The sequence below is a fragment of the Berghia stephanieae genome, chromosome 10, assembly GCF_034508935.2.
Source record: "Berghia stephanieae isolate SIO BIC M18660-M18661 chromosome 10, UCSD_Bste_1.3, whole genome shotgun sequence".
NCBI classification, from domain to species: Eukaryota; Metazoa; Mollusca; class Gastropoda; order Nudibranchia; family Aeolidiidae; genus Berghia; species Berghia stephanieae.
The window spans coordinates 14,983,319-14,998,318 of record NC_088369.1 but is presented as its reverse complement, the minus strand read 5'-3'; the positions used below and the strand labels follow the sequence as shown (position 1 = coordinate 14,998,318).

Genomic DNA, 15,000 nt, shown 5'->3' with positions numbered 1-15,000 from the left:
AGCTATCTGAAAAATCCATAATAACACACACAATAGCAGTATTAAGTCATAATTTAACTTTACCAGCTTTTACTCACTAAGATAAAGAACTGAACAAGTGTGTATGAAAGGTGACAGGCAAAGCAAGAAAGAAAAATACAAAAGAAAATATCACAAAAAATCAGTCGACCTCGACTGGGGATCGAACCTCAGACCTTCTGATTATCAGAAGGTCTCAGGTTCGACCCCAGTTGAGGCCGACTGATTTTTTGGGATATTTTTTTTTCTTCTATTTTTCTTTCTTGCTGTTCAGATCTTTATCTTACACCGGTTCTTGCTCCTTAATTTCTTAATTTGATATCAACTCACTAACACTAATTTAACTCTCTCCTTACCAGCCATTTTCAGAATTTTCCCCAAAACTTCACACCTAACTAACACAAAAATATATTTTTTTTATCAGTCAAACACAATAGCAGTAACATTCTTTCCATATATAATATCTTTAGCAAAACACGCTCTACAACACACTGTTCATTTTTTAAAAATGTTATGATGTACTAAATAAATTTGAATAAGAAAAATGTTGGTTCTATCGTAACGAATGTGACGATTTTCCTATAGTTGGTAAGGAGAGGAGTTAATATGATACTATAATTTTACCACGGATTCTGGCAATATATTATTTTTCACATCCCACAGCTGAAACAAATTAAAGAATGAATATTATGGTCTTCTTTCTTTCTCTTACCGTGATAATGTTGTGCTATTACAACTATCAAGTCTCCATAATAACTCTATCACCATTTTGAGGTCGTCGCTCTTGTCCTCATTTTGTTATCAAGTTGTCACCGAATAAAAAATCCAACAAGATAACTAACCTAGTTACTGCCCACTTCACTTTAATTTTTATCAGTAAAATTGATCTTTAACCCAACCAGTGAACTGTCGTACTGTGAAAAGACACGAATTTAATCTTTAAAAATTTTGGCCATAAAACTCGTCCTTCGAAAAACTGATCGATTTAAATGACACTCGTCTTGGCAAAAACTCTCAAACCTGGGACCTCTAAATCGATCAGTTTTTCGAAGGACGAGTTTTATGGCCAAAATTTTTAATACGTGTTTTTCTCAAGGTTACGGCAAGTTAACTGGTTATTAATAAATGAGGTCAAAGAACTTGCAGATTTGTAACAGCGTTGTATAGGTACACGTGTTAAATCGGCTAGGCTAAGAGGACTGTCGATTCTAACAATTTTGAAGAAAAAAAAATCGAGCTTTTATACAGCGCACTATCCACTAAACGTGCTCAAAGCGCTTTACAAAGGGTTCCTGACCAACAGCAACATTTAACATTTAGGACAAGACATGATGACGCCTGTAAGGCGATATTATAATATTTTTTTCTTACTGACACAACGCTGTTAACGGCCAGGTGCTCATTTTACACCTGAGTACGGTGAGAGTATGTGAGTAAATAGAGCCCTTTTCCAAAGACTCAACTATGCGCCGAGCGAGGCTCGAATCCAGGACCTTCCGATCAGAAAGCGAGTGTCATACCACAAGACCATATAGCCACATGGAAATAACGTAGCTTTCATGAAGTAATAGCATGACACAGACCAAATAAAAATAACGTCAAAAGACTTTGACCACAACAGAAAGCAAATCGTGAGTTGTATCGTGGCACGAAGTTATAGCCTGACAATGACCAAAAAAAGACGTCAAAAATGCCAGTCCTTTGCCACAAAAGAAAACAAATCGTGAGTTGTATTCAATAGTTCAACCAATGAAATAACTTGTTTCCATGAGCTCTACTAACGACAACTCACTAGGCGGTACAAAAAAACAAATAATGACGTCAAACTGCCAGTCCTTTTGGATTTCAGTGTCAGGCTATAACATAACGATGGCGATGGTTGTATTCAATAAGGCAGAGGATTGTGACGTCACACCTTCTGTCGCTATGTGGTCTACAGGTATGACACGCGCTTTCGGATCGGGAGGTCCAGAGTTCGAGCCAGCCTCGCTCGGCGCATAGTTGAGTCCTTGGAAAATGCTCTTTACTCACATTCTCTCACCGTACTCGGGTGTAAAATGAGTACCTGGCCGTTAACAGCGTTGTCTTTGTCCGAAAAATTGCAATATCGCCTAACAGGCGTCATGTCCCGTCCTACACGTTAAATGTTACTGTTGACCAGGGACCCCTTGTAAAGAGCTTTGCGCACATTTAGTGGATATTGCGCTTTATAAAAGCTCATTCCACTAGACCACATAGCCCCAGAAGGTGTGACGTCACAATCCTCTGCCTTATCGAATACAACAAATGATTTGCTTTCTTCGTGGATATTGCACTATATAAATATTCATTTTTTGTATACTCTTCCGGTCCCAAATTCCTTGGAGGTGTGTATGTAATATGTCTTTCAGAGGAAAAATAATAAATAGGTTACATATTATTGAATCATGAAGTGGCATAAACAAGCGACCCAATACGATTCAATAGTCTGATCTCACGCCGCCCAGCAACGGCGGCCATCGTGGTTCTAAACAAAGAAAATCATTGCTTTTTATTTTTCATGCTGGCTAGAACTTTTCATATGTCTCGTGATCAGAATGTGTAAAAGTCAAAACATGATCAGATTTATAATATTTTTTTTTCCTCTTATGCTCGTCGGAGAAATATTTCATAAGGGCGTCCGCCATTGTTCCGATAGTTTAGAGCCAGTTGCTAAGTTACTATGCGTCATTACGAGGGAAGTGACGTCACGACTGTTGAAGCGTATTACTGCTGGATTTATAGAGAGGTCAGAAAAAATAATATTCTGGATTTCACGCCGGCATCGATCTCGGTCCCTTTGTGTGTGAAGCGAGTGCTCTACCAACTGAGCTATCGGGATCCCCATCTATAGATAGAATGAAGTTGACGTTCACTCTGGTCTTTGTTATTGGTTTTTGCCATCCACGTTTATGAGTAATTCTCACTTCTTAACTGTATTATCCAGACTCTAAAAGTTCATGCTTACACAGAGTTTTGTGTGTTGGTCCGTTATACTTCCGGATGGCAATGTTGTGAGCTGCTTAGCCAAGCGCATACGATCTATAATAGGCAGGAGTCCAGACCAAAACAAAACAAAACAAACCAAAATAAAAACCCGGATACGCGCATAATTCATATAGATATAATGCGCTTGGCTAAGAAATTCACAACATTGCCATCCGGAAGTAAAGAGAACCTTCACACAAAACTGCGTGTATCCATAAATGTTTAAAGTCAGTTTAATACAGTTCAGTGAGCATTACTCATAAACGCGGATGGCAAAAAACAATAACAAAGACCTGAGTGACGTCATCTGAAAAAAAAATTATCATAACGAACGATACAGAAGCAGTTAATGCCAATGCCTTTCTACTGCTACTACTACTAAACATAATAATCAACCTAACAAATAAAATTGTTACTAATTAAGAGGGTCATTAGATAGGATGGCCTGGGTCTAAAAAAAAAAAATGACCTCGAGCACATGGAAAGTTAATATCGATCTTGCCCATTGTTTTAAATCAAGTAGTTGAAACGTTATCAAACTGTCTATAAATAACAATGTGATATTGAATAAATGTAAGCTTCAATTTAATACGCCAAAACAGATAAAGTGAACGTTTACAGTTTCTCCTTTATCAACAAAACAGGATGAATTAAACACTGCAGACGGATGAGATAATAATAATATATGATAATGGATGGCGTTGTTACGGTGATTCGCGTATAGGGAATGAGATTAGCGGAAGAGTAGCGTCCCTTGATTGGAAGTCACGAGCGGAAAAGTTATTGGAGAGAGAACGTCATGTAGGTTGTGCGGCATGAGACACTTCAACGAAAGCGAGGACGAGAGAGACGCATGCGCAAAACCATTTTGACGTTCTTTCTGTAAGGTGACGTCCAATCAAAGGACGCTACTCTTCCACTAATCTCATTCCCTATACAATTACCTTGTATCCGGCTGACGGATGTTGTGACATTTTTAGTTAAACGCATAACATCACTAAATCAATTGTTTTAAATCATGTACCTTTGAGACGTGATCAAACTGTCCATCCACACACAAACACACACACACACACACACACACATACACACAGAGAGAGGGAGAGAGTGAGAGAGGGAGAGAGGGAGACAGAGGGAGATATGGAGAGAGAAATAGGGAGAGAGGGGGGGAGATAGGGAGAGAGAGAAGGAGAAAGGGAGAGAGAGGGAGAGAGAGAGGGAGAAAGGGAGAGAGATGGAGATAGAGATGGAGAGAGAAAGAGGGAGAGAGAAAGAGTGAGAGAGAGGAAGAGACAGAGGGAGAACGCGGGAGAGAGAGAGAGAGAGGGAGAATTAGAGAGATAGATAGATAGACAGAGAGAGAGGGGGAGAAAGAGGGAGAGAGAGAAAGGAAGAAAGAGGGTGATAGAGAGGGAGAGAGAGAGGGAGAGAGAGAGAGGGGAGGGGAGAGGGAGAGAGAGAGGGGGGGGGGGGGAGAGACAGAGAGAGTGAGAGAGAGAGAAACGTACACACGTACATTAAGGAAAACAACATTCCCATATTTCACATCATCATCAGCTGCTGTTATCTTAGCGTTGCATTGCTTACACAACCGATACATATTATTTTTGAGCTTTATATAGCGCAATATCCACTAAATGCGCTCAAAGCGCTTTACAAGGGTCCCTGGTCAACAGCAACATTTAACATGGAGGACGGGACACGACCCCTGTTCGGCGATATTACAATTTTTCGGACAAAGACACTGCTGTTAACGGCCAGGTACTCATTTTACACCTAGACCGCACATATCATTCGTAAATTATTATTATGATTATTATTATTATGATTATTATTATTATTATTATTATTATTATTATTATTATTATTATTATTATTATTATTATTATTATTATTATTATTATTAATCATTACAAAACGAATCAAGAAGGGCTATAATAATAATTCATATCTACAAAACAACTTTTGTTTTACAGATATTATCATCGTGTTATCAAACAACCACTGTGTGTGTGTAACAGGGTTGCCAGATTATTTTCAGGCATTCTGCCAACTGGATTTTAAAAATCTGCCAAATACCACAAAAACCTGCCAAACCGTAATATTTATAGTACCCCCTTTGAAAATTCCTCCGTTTTGATACACAAAAAAATCGAAAGGCCCATGTCATAATTTAGCAATGACTATCCCGCACAAATCTTTGGGCCTCTTTTTCGCTTACGAAGTGCCCGAATTCGCGTCAAAATATGGGACGAAGCCGTTTCGTATATGCTATTTTTAAAAATTAATTACGACGCTGTTTATTGATGAATATGACTGAAAGTTGGCACACAGTTAGAAAAAAGGTCATTTTAGATTATGTCAAGCGACAAAACTCGTGCGATTACCAGAAGACCGTTAAAAATAGATTTTTACTCTTTGGAGTAAAATATTTCTAAAACTACCGGGCGTGGAGGTTTTGTCGCGGACAAGGTAATACATGAACATTTCTTCGTTTTGGTTGTAAAATTTCATATGAATATGACGAGTACTTTTCCCGTATTTTACAAAACACCATCCTCATTTGCTCTTCAAGTTTCAATCTTTTAATCCACTTATTAAGCAAGATACAACCAAAGGTCGAAAAAAAAATGCCGAAAAAGCGTCCCATATTTTCGCGTTTTTTTTCCTCTTTGCGGGTCATCCAAATAAATGACACCTTTGAAACTGCATAACTTGTTTATTTATGAATGGATTTTCAAAATTCAAAAACATTTTTACTCAGTGGAGATAGGGCTTTGATTTTAGACAAAAATTTTCCTCAAAAAGAGAAAAAAACATTTTTCATAGTCATTGCTACCATAATTTTTTTTTTCATTTCCCAAGTTTTAAAAAAATCACTAATATACCATGGAAATTGCCATGGAAAACGTGGAAAATAAAATCTGCCAAATATCTGCCAAACTGCCAAACCGTTTTTTTTTCTGCCAGACAACTTCAAATTCTGCCAAAAAAAAAAAAAGGACATTTGGCAGAAAATCTGCCAAATTGGCATCTCTGGTGTGTCGCGTAACGAATCAGGCCAATAAGTGTCTGAATTATCTTGTCCCATTATATGTGACCCTTTGCCTCAAAACGGTATTAAGTCGGGTTGATTAAGATGTTGAAAATTTAATTTATAGATAGTTCTCAGGTCTTTGTTATTGTTTTTTTGCCATCCGCGTTTATGAGTAATGCTCACTGAACTGTTTTAACCCGACTATAAACGTTCATGGATACACACAGTTTTGTGTGTTGGTCCGTTATACTTCCGGATGTCAATGTTATGAACTTCTTAGCCAAGCGCATACTATTAGATAGTATGCGCTTGGCTAAGAAGCTCATAACATTGACATTGACATCCGGAAGTATAACGGACCAACACACAAAACTGTGTGTATCCATGAACGTTCATAGTCAGGTTAATACAGTTCAGTGAGCATTACTCATAAACGCGGATGGCAAAAAAACATTAACAAAGACCTGAGTGACGTCATCTTCGAACTATCTATAGCCAGAAATATCAGACTTGTGTTGAGTTTATTTATAGGATTTATTGAGGAGAACGGATACCATATTTTAGGGTGCGAATGCCAACGATGTATATATTTGACCCAGTTTAACATCAGATTCGGCCTTTAAGCATATTATGGTTCGTTCCGACATAATACCGTTTGAGACGATAGGTCACATATGTAAATTGAGCTTTTGAGCTTTTATAGATATAATATGCGTTTGGGTTTGAAGCTCACAACATTGCCATCCGGAAGTATAACGGACCAACCCATAAAACGATGTAGAAATCTTGAACGTTTATAGTCTGGTTGATAGTTTAGTGAGAATTACTAATTAAACGCGGATGGCAAAAAAAAACAATAACAAAGACCTGAGTGACATCAACTTAATTCTATCTATATAGCGCAATATCTACTACATGTGCTCAAAAAGCTTTACAACAGCAACACGGAGCATGTGGAACGAGACATGATGCCTGTGAGGCGATTTACATTTTTTTCCGACATGGACAACGCTGTTAACGGCGAGATACTCATTTTACGGTGAGAAAATGTGAGTAAAGAACCTTTTCCAAGGACTCAACTATGCGCCGAGCGACGCTCGAGCCCAGGACATTCCGATCCGAAAGCGAGTTCTATACCACCAGACCGCAAAGCCGCGCATATAAAAATGTGACCCAAAATTAAAAACGGTATCATACATAAGGATAAGCACCTACGTAATCATTTTTGCAATGGGAAACAGAGTTAGTGAGGCCATACGTTCATCTCTACCGGTTCAAAACGCATCGGAAGTGTGTAACCAGTCCTTTGGAGGACTCATAATGAATAGATTACATCTTGAATCATAAGATGGCAGAACTGTTTTACTAGCTTTTTGTGTACAATTGTTTTTTTTTTCTTTTTTCTTTTTGTTTGTTTCGTTGTTTTGTTTGTTTTTTGGGGGGGATGGGGGGGGGGTGTTTTTGTTTTTTGTTGGGTTTTTTTTGGGGGGGGGGGGGGTTGTCTTTGTTTTTTTGTTTTCTTTTTTTTTTGGTGGGGGGGGGTCTGTTTCGATTTGAACATTAAAATCACTTTCCTTACACTTTAACGGTTTCAGTCGAATTCCTTTTTGACAGATATTTATTTTTTTTTTTTTGAGTTAGCTAAGATTCATTGGACGGCGGGCATAACAAACTGGTGAGCATTTTTAATCAAAACCGCATTCCATCAACAGAACGCAACGTATCCTAGCAACAACAGAGCGTTTTCCTGGAAAACCAACCCCCCCCCCCCCCCCTTCCCCCTTCAGCAGCAACTTTCTGTTTTGGATACAGAGAAAACGCCTACGATATTTCATTTGTTGATTTCACCTAACCGACAATTAATTTATCGTAAGCGAAATGTTGATCGTGCATGAAAAAACTTGTCATTTACCTGTCATTTACGATAATACGTACGTAAAATAAACGACATTTTTAGCGGTATTGAAGACTAGTAAGCTATCCCCTATTATGCGACCTGTCTCTACTAATCGGTATTAGTATCCAAATAGGCCAGTTGCCGAAAAGTAAATAAATGTGTGACCAGTCGTACCAATACGGTAGACCCCTACTACGTCGCGGTGATGCAAAGGCTAAAAAATAAAGGGGGTGGGGGTGGGGGTGGGTGGGGGGAATTGAAAGTAAACTGAAGTTGAAAGCAGAAATATGAAATTTGTGACCTTCCGTCTCGAAACGGTATGATGTAGGGATGAACTTACTTATCCAATTGGTTCCTTGGTGGAACATAAGGCGCCAAAAAAATTCTTCCAGACATCTCTGTCCTGGGCCTGGGCAAACCATGTGAGCTCAGCTCTTTCCATGTCTTTCCAGCGTCTTTCATCTTTTCTTGAACTGTCCTCCTCTAGGTGCCTCCTCCAACGGGCTGCCTGTCCTTCTCTTTCCCGGTGGGGACAATCTGAGTTCTGTGTAAGACAAGTCCAGGTGCCCAATGGTCTTCCTCTCTTTCTCTTTCCCGGTGGAGACCATCTGAGTTCTGTGTAAGACAAGTCCAGGTGCCCAATGGTCTTCCTCTCTTTCTCTTTCCGGGTGGGGACCATCTTTGTTCTGTGTTAGACAATCCAGGTGCCCAATGGTCTTCCTCTCTTTCTCTTTCCCGGTAGGGACCATCTTACTTCTGTGTAAGACAAGTCCAGGTGCCCAATGGTCTTCCTCTCTTTCTCTTTCCGGGTGGGGACCATCTTTGTTCTGTGTTAGACAATCCAGGTGCCCAATGGTCTTCCTCTCTTTCTCTTTCCGGGTGGGGACCATCTTACTTCTGTGTAAGACAAGTCCAGGTGCCCAATGGTCTTCTTCTCTCTCTCTTTCTCGGTGGACTGTGTAAGGCAGAACATGACGGTGTGAACCAGATGCTGGAAATAGAATTTATAGAGGGAACGCAATAGACGTCACTTAGCTCTGTCTTATTGGTTTATGGCCAGCCATTTTTATGAGTAGTTTTCATTAAATTGTATCAATCAGACTATAAACGGTCAAGGTTACACGTAGTTTTGTGTGTTGGTCCTTTATACTTCCGGATGGCAATGTTATGAGCTTCTTAGCCAAGCGCATACTATCTATAGACGTTCAAGGTTACGCGTAGTTTTGTGTATTGGTACGTTATGTCATGTTGGCGAATATTGTGATTATGTTAACTAAACGCAAAGCATTAATAACAAGAAATAATAAGTTGTATATAGATAGTTCGAAGATGACGTCACGCAGATCTTTGTTATTGTTTTTTGCCATCCGCGTTTATGAACTATATTAACCAGACTATAAACGTTCATGGATACACACAGTTTTGTGTGTTGGTCCGTTATACTTCCGGATGGCAATGTTATGAGCTTCTTAGACAAGCGCATACTATCTATAGTTTCTATTCTTTGTTTGGACGAATAAATGTAATTTTTTACACATTGAAAAGACACTCAAAGATCGTATTTCGTATAGATAGTATGCAGATGACGTCACTCAGGCCTTTGTTATTGTTTTTGCCATCCGCGTTTGTGAGTTGTTCTTACTAAACTGTATTAACCAGACTATAAAAGTTCATGGTTACACAGAGTTTGTGTGTTGGTCCGTTATACTTCCGGATGGCAATGTTGTGAACTCCTTGGCCAAGCGCATTCTATCTATATTTAGATTTATAAATTGATGGTCGGAAGATCTCACCTCTGAAATCCCGATTTTAACGTATCGGCGGATCAAAATGTTGAAGTCTAATACGAGCTTTGTACACCATAATGAATGGAAATTGTATTTATACTCATAATGACTGGAAATTGTATTTATACTCCACCATAATGAATAAAAATTGTATTTATACACCACCATATTGAATAGAAATTGTGTTGATACTCCACTATAATGAGTGGAAATCGTATTTATACTCCACCATAATGAGTAGAAATTGTATTTATACTCCACCATAATGAGTGGAAACTGTATTTATACTCAACCATAATAAATAGATACTGTTTTTGTACTCCACCATAATGAATAGAAATTGTATTTATACTCCACCATAATGAATAGAAATTGTATTTATACTCCACCATAATGAAAAGAAATTGTATTTCTACTCCACCATAATGAATAGAAATTATATTTCTACTCCACCATAATTATAGAAATGGTATATTTATTCTGCACCACAGCAAACAGAAATTAATCATAAGTTTCATTTCGTCTCATTTGATGTTTGATTATGAAATAACATGTAATTACTGATTTATGTAGCATTTTATAACGTTGGCGTCGATGGGGGGGGGGGGGGGATGAGACGGTTGCTCTTTTCAAACTGTACCAATTTAATAACAGTGAAAGTTTAGAGTTTAGAAACTGTTACGTACAAAAATTGTTAACTTGACATTTCAGTGCAGACACGTCAAACGCGACAGCATGAATAATAAATTTTCATTAAACAACCATTAAACCACCATTAAACCGCCATTACCCATGAGGATGAATGAGAATCTTTGCTAAAAGACATCAAAATATTCTTGGAAGAAGTGAATGCAGCAGTGGATAGATATGATACGACGGGCGGTAATGTCAGGAAAGGTAAGACTTAACCATTAGGATTGAACCCTCTGTACCCCCGACCCCCACCCCCCAAAAAAAAAAATATTGAGGAGAATGGCAACCATATTTTAGGGTGCTGATGCCAACAATTTATATTTTTGACCAGTTTAACATTAAATTCTGATTTTTAAGCATTTGATTCGTTCCGACATAATACCGCTTTGAGACGATGGGTCACATATGCTGTTAGTAAACGTGGGTATGAATACATGTGTGACTAACCGCCTGATAAAAAATTGAGCTTTTATATAGAGCAATATCCACTAAAAGTGCTCAAAGCGCGCGCTTTACAAGGGGTCCCTGGCCAACAGCAACATTTAACATGTAGAACGGGACATGACGCCTGTTAGGCGATATTACAAAATTTTTTTCGGACAGAGACAACGTTGTTAACGGCCAGGTACTCATTTTTCACCTGAGTACGATGAAAGAATGTGAGTAAAGAGCTATCTCTCCAAAGACTCAACTATGCGCCGAGCGAGGCTCGAACCCAGGACCTTTCCGATCCGAAAGCGAGTGCCATACCACAAGACCACATAGCCGCACAATTAATTATGCTGTCAATAAACGTGGGTATGAATACATATGTGACTTACGTCCTGAAAACGGTATTAAGCAGGAGTAATCTATTGTATTTTTTATTTAACAGGGATCAATATTGTACGAACAGTCATAGGGTTTTTTTATTGAATTTCTGCCAACATATACAGAATTACTGGCCAATCGGAAAATTATTAAACTCGTTTTTACAGATTGACATACGAGTAACCTGCAAACCTTTTCTAAATTTGCGGCGCTGCACTGCGGCTGACACCTGTATTATTCCAGTCTTCCCTTGGAATAGACCCTAGAGAGAAATTTCCCATATGGGATGAATGAAGCGAGTTTTTTTTTAAAATTATAATTATATCACCCGTTGACTCAAATGTTTGTTTAGAAAATCTGCTTGGGCATTATGATCATGATGTTTTACATTTCAGGTTGTATTTGTTTGCTATAGATAGAACGAAGATGACGTCACTCTGGTCTTTGTTATTGTTTTTTGCCATCCACGTTTATGAGTACTTCTCACTAAACTGTATTAACCAGACTATAAATGTTCATGGTTACACATAGTTTGTGTGTTGGTCGGTTATACTTCCGGATGTCAATGTTGTGAACTTCTTAGCCAAGCGCATACTATCTATATTAATGAATTAGCCTGTTTCTAAACTGTTCCGTGGTGATTGAATGTACAACGATGGGTGGTAGGTTTTTCCACATGCGTATAGATAGTATGCGCTTGGCTAAGGAGTTCACAACATTGCCATCCGGAAGAATAACGGACCAACCAACACACAAAACTATGTGCAACCATGAACTTTTATAGTCTGGTGAATACAGTATTGATAGTATGCGCTTGGCTAAGAAGCTCATAACATTGCCATCCGGAAGTATAACGGACCAACACACAAAACTATGTGCAACCATGAACTTTTATAGTCTGGTGAATACAGTATTGATAGTATGCGCTTGGCTAAGGAGTTCATAACATTGCCATCCGGAAGTATAACGGACCAACACACAAAACTATGTGCAACCATGAACTTTTATAGTCAGGTTTAGTGAGCATTACTCATAAACGCGGATGGCAAAAAACAACAACAAAGACTTGAATGACGTCATCTTCGGACTATCTATAGTGAGAATTACTCATAAACGTGGATGGCAAAAAAAAATAATAACAAAGAACCGCGTGACGTCAACTTCATTCTATCTGTAGAAACGGGGAAGAACGACTGTTCACAGCTTTGTATTCGGGAGCACGGCACTTTGAAAATGTACATGATCGGCATTAACTTTCCATGTGCTCGAGGTCATTGGTCACATTGCAAAATGTGCTCAAAGTGACCTACATAGTGAAAAGTGCTCACAGCTTTTTAAATATCTACCATCACGATTGGTCATTTGATTCAGCTTGACACATGGGTGTGTTTATAACATTTGAAAACAAAGCAGCGTGTTTACATTTTTTAACAATATCCGGATGGCAAAAACAATAACAAAGGCCCGAGTGACGTCATCTGCATACTATCTATAGATCGGTTCCATTAGATCGTGTCCCCTTATAGATAGTATGCAGATGACGTCACTCAGGTCTTTGTTATTGTTTTTGCCATCCGCGTTTATGAGTAATGCTCACTGAGCTGTATTAACCCGACTATAAACGTTCATGGATACACACAGTTTTGTGTGTTTGTCCGTTATACTTCAGGATGGCAATGTTATGAGCTTCTTAGCCAAGCGCATACTATCTATTCTTGATATCGTTGTTGCTGGACGAAGGTCTAATATCGGTTGCATTTGCTTGTGAAGCAAGTGCTCTACCAACTGAGCTACTGAGGCCTCCATAATTTGTATCAAAGCGTTACGAAAAACGACTTTTTGGTACAACCACATTTGTGGGGCTATGTGGTCTAGTGGCATGACACTCGCTTTCGGATGGATCGGAAGGTCCTGGGTTCGAGCCTCGCATGTTCGGCGCTTAGTTGAGTCCTTGGAAAAGTCTCTTTACTCACTTTCTCTCACCTTGCTCCGTTGTAAAATGAGTACCTGGCCGTTAACATCGTTATCTCTGTTGGAAAAAAATATATAATAATATCGCCTTACAGGCGTCATGTCTCGTTCTAGATGTTACGTGTTGCTGTTGGTCATGGACCCCCTGTAAAGCGCTTTGAGCACGTTTAGTAATTAATTAATTTTTAATTGAGCTTTATATAGCGCAATATCCACTAAATGTGCTCAAAGCGCTTTACAGGGGGACCCTGGACAACAACGACATTTAACATGTAGGACGGGACATGCCGCCTGTTAGGCGATATTACAATTTTTCGGACAAAGATAATGCTGTTAACGGCCAGATACTCATTTTACACCTGAGTAGGGTGAGAGAATGTGAGTAAAGTAGTCTTTTCCAAGGCTCGAACCCAGGACCTTCCGATCCGAAAGCGAGTGTCATACTACAAGACCACATAGCCGCACATTAGTAGATATTGCCCTTTATAAAAACTCTTTTATTTTTTCACATTTATGGGGTTCTTGTAGTGATGGACTGCACACACACACATACACACACACAAACACACACACACACAAACACACACACACACAAACACACACACACAAAAAACACACACACACACAAACCCACACACACACATACACAACACACAAACGTGTTTAGAGACACTGTATACCTATAACCTTGATTACAACATTGCATCGGAAATAAAGGCTAAATCACACATTGGACACGTGATTTTATGGGGGGGACACGTTGTACTACTATAGAATTCATCTGATGTTATTGTAAACCCCCCACTTGGATTGACGTATAGGTGTCGTAAATAGCGACATGCAATAGGATTCAATAGTCTGATGTCACGTCGCCCAACAACGGCGGCCATCGTGGTTCTAAACAAAGAAATTCTGTACTTTTTATTCTTCATGCTGGCTAGAACTTTTCATATGTCTTGTGATCAGAATGTATAAAAGTCAAAACATGATCAGATTTATAATGTGTTTTTTTTTTCCCCTCTGGATACGCTTTTATGCTCGCCGGAGAAATATTTCATACGGGCGTCCGCCATTGTTCCGATAGTTTAGAGCCAGTTACTAAGTTACCATGCGTCATTAGGAAGGAAGTGACGTTTCGACTGTTGAAGAGTATTGGCATTAGTATAGATAGTATGCGCTTGGCTAAGAAGCTCATAACATTGCCATCCAGAAGTATAACGGTCCAACACACAAAATTATGTGTAACCATGAACTTTTATAGTCAGGTTAATACAGTTCAGTGAGAATCACTCACAAACGCGGATGGCAAAATACAATAACAAAGGCTTGAGTGACGTCAACTGCATACTATCTATAGACACCTAGATAACCACGCCTCTCGGACAGTCGTCACAATGTAAACGATGGCAATGATTGGTAAAAACAGCTAACTACACCGATTTTACTATTGAGATATGTGTATAGATAGTATGCGCTTGGCTAAGAAGCTCATAACATTGCCATCCGGAAGTAACGGACCAACACACAAAACTGTGTGTATCCATGAACGTTTATAGTCGGGTTAATACAGTTTAGTGAGTATCACTCACAAACGCGGATGGCAAAATACAAAAACAAAGGCTTGAGTGACGTCATCTTCGAACTATCTATATCAATATCATGAAAATGTAACGATAAAAAAGGTTGTGCTTTAACAAGAATTTACAACTATCTATATATTTTACTTCTCTTATCTTTCTGAGCAGGTCAATCCACACCAGTGTGGGTAAAGGATCGGCCTT

General features: G+C 38.9%; 1 protein-coding gene across 3 annotated transcripts in view; it reads right to left on the bottom strand.

Moving 5' to 3' along the window:
- The window catches only part of LOC144980706 (uncharacterized), a 136,196-nt gene that overhangs the window by 117,511 nt on the left and 3,685 nt on the right, over positions 1 to 15,000 (bottom strand). The window contains exon 1 of one of the 3 annotated variants that reach the window (XR_013646938.1): positions 731 to 790. The exons of the other annotated variants lie outside the window; for them this stretch is intronic. The gene's annotated coding sequence lies outside the window, so the exon portion shown is untranslated. Of the gene's footprint in view, positions 1 to 730; positions 791 to 15,000 lie in introns of those variants that run through there. 3 annotated transcript variants of the gene reach the window in all.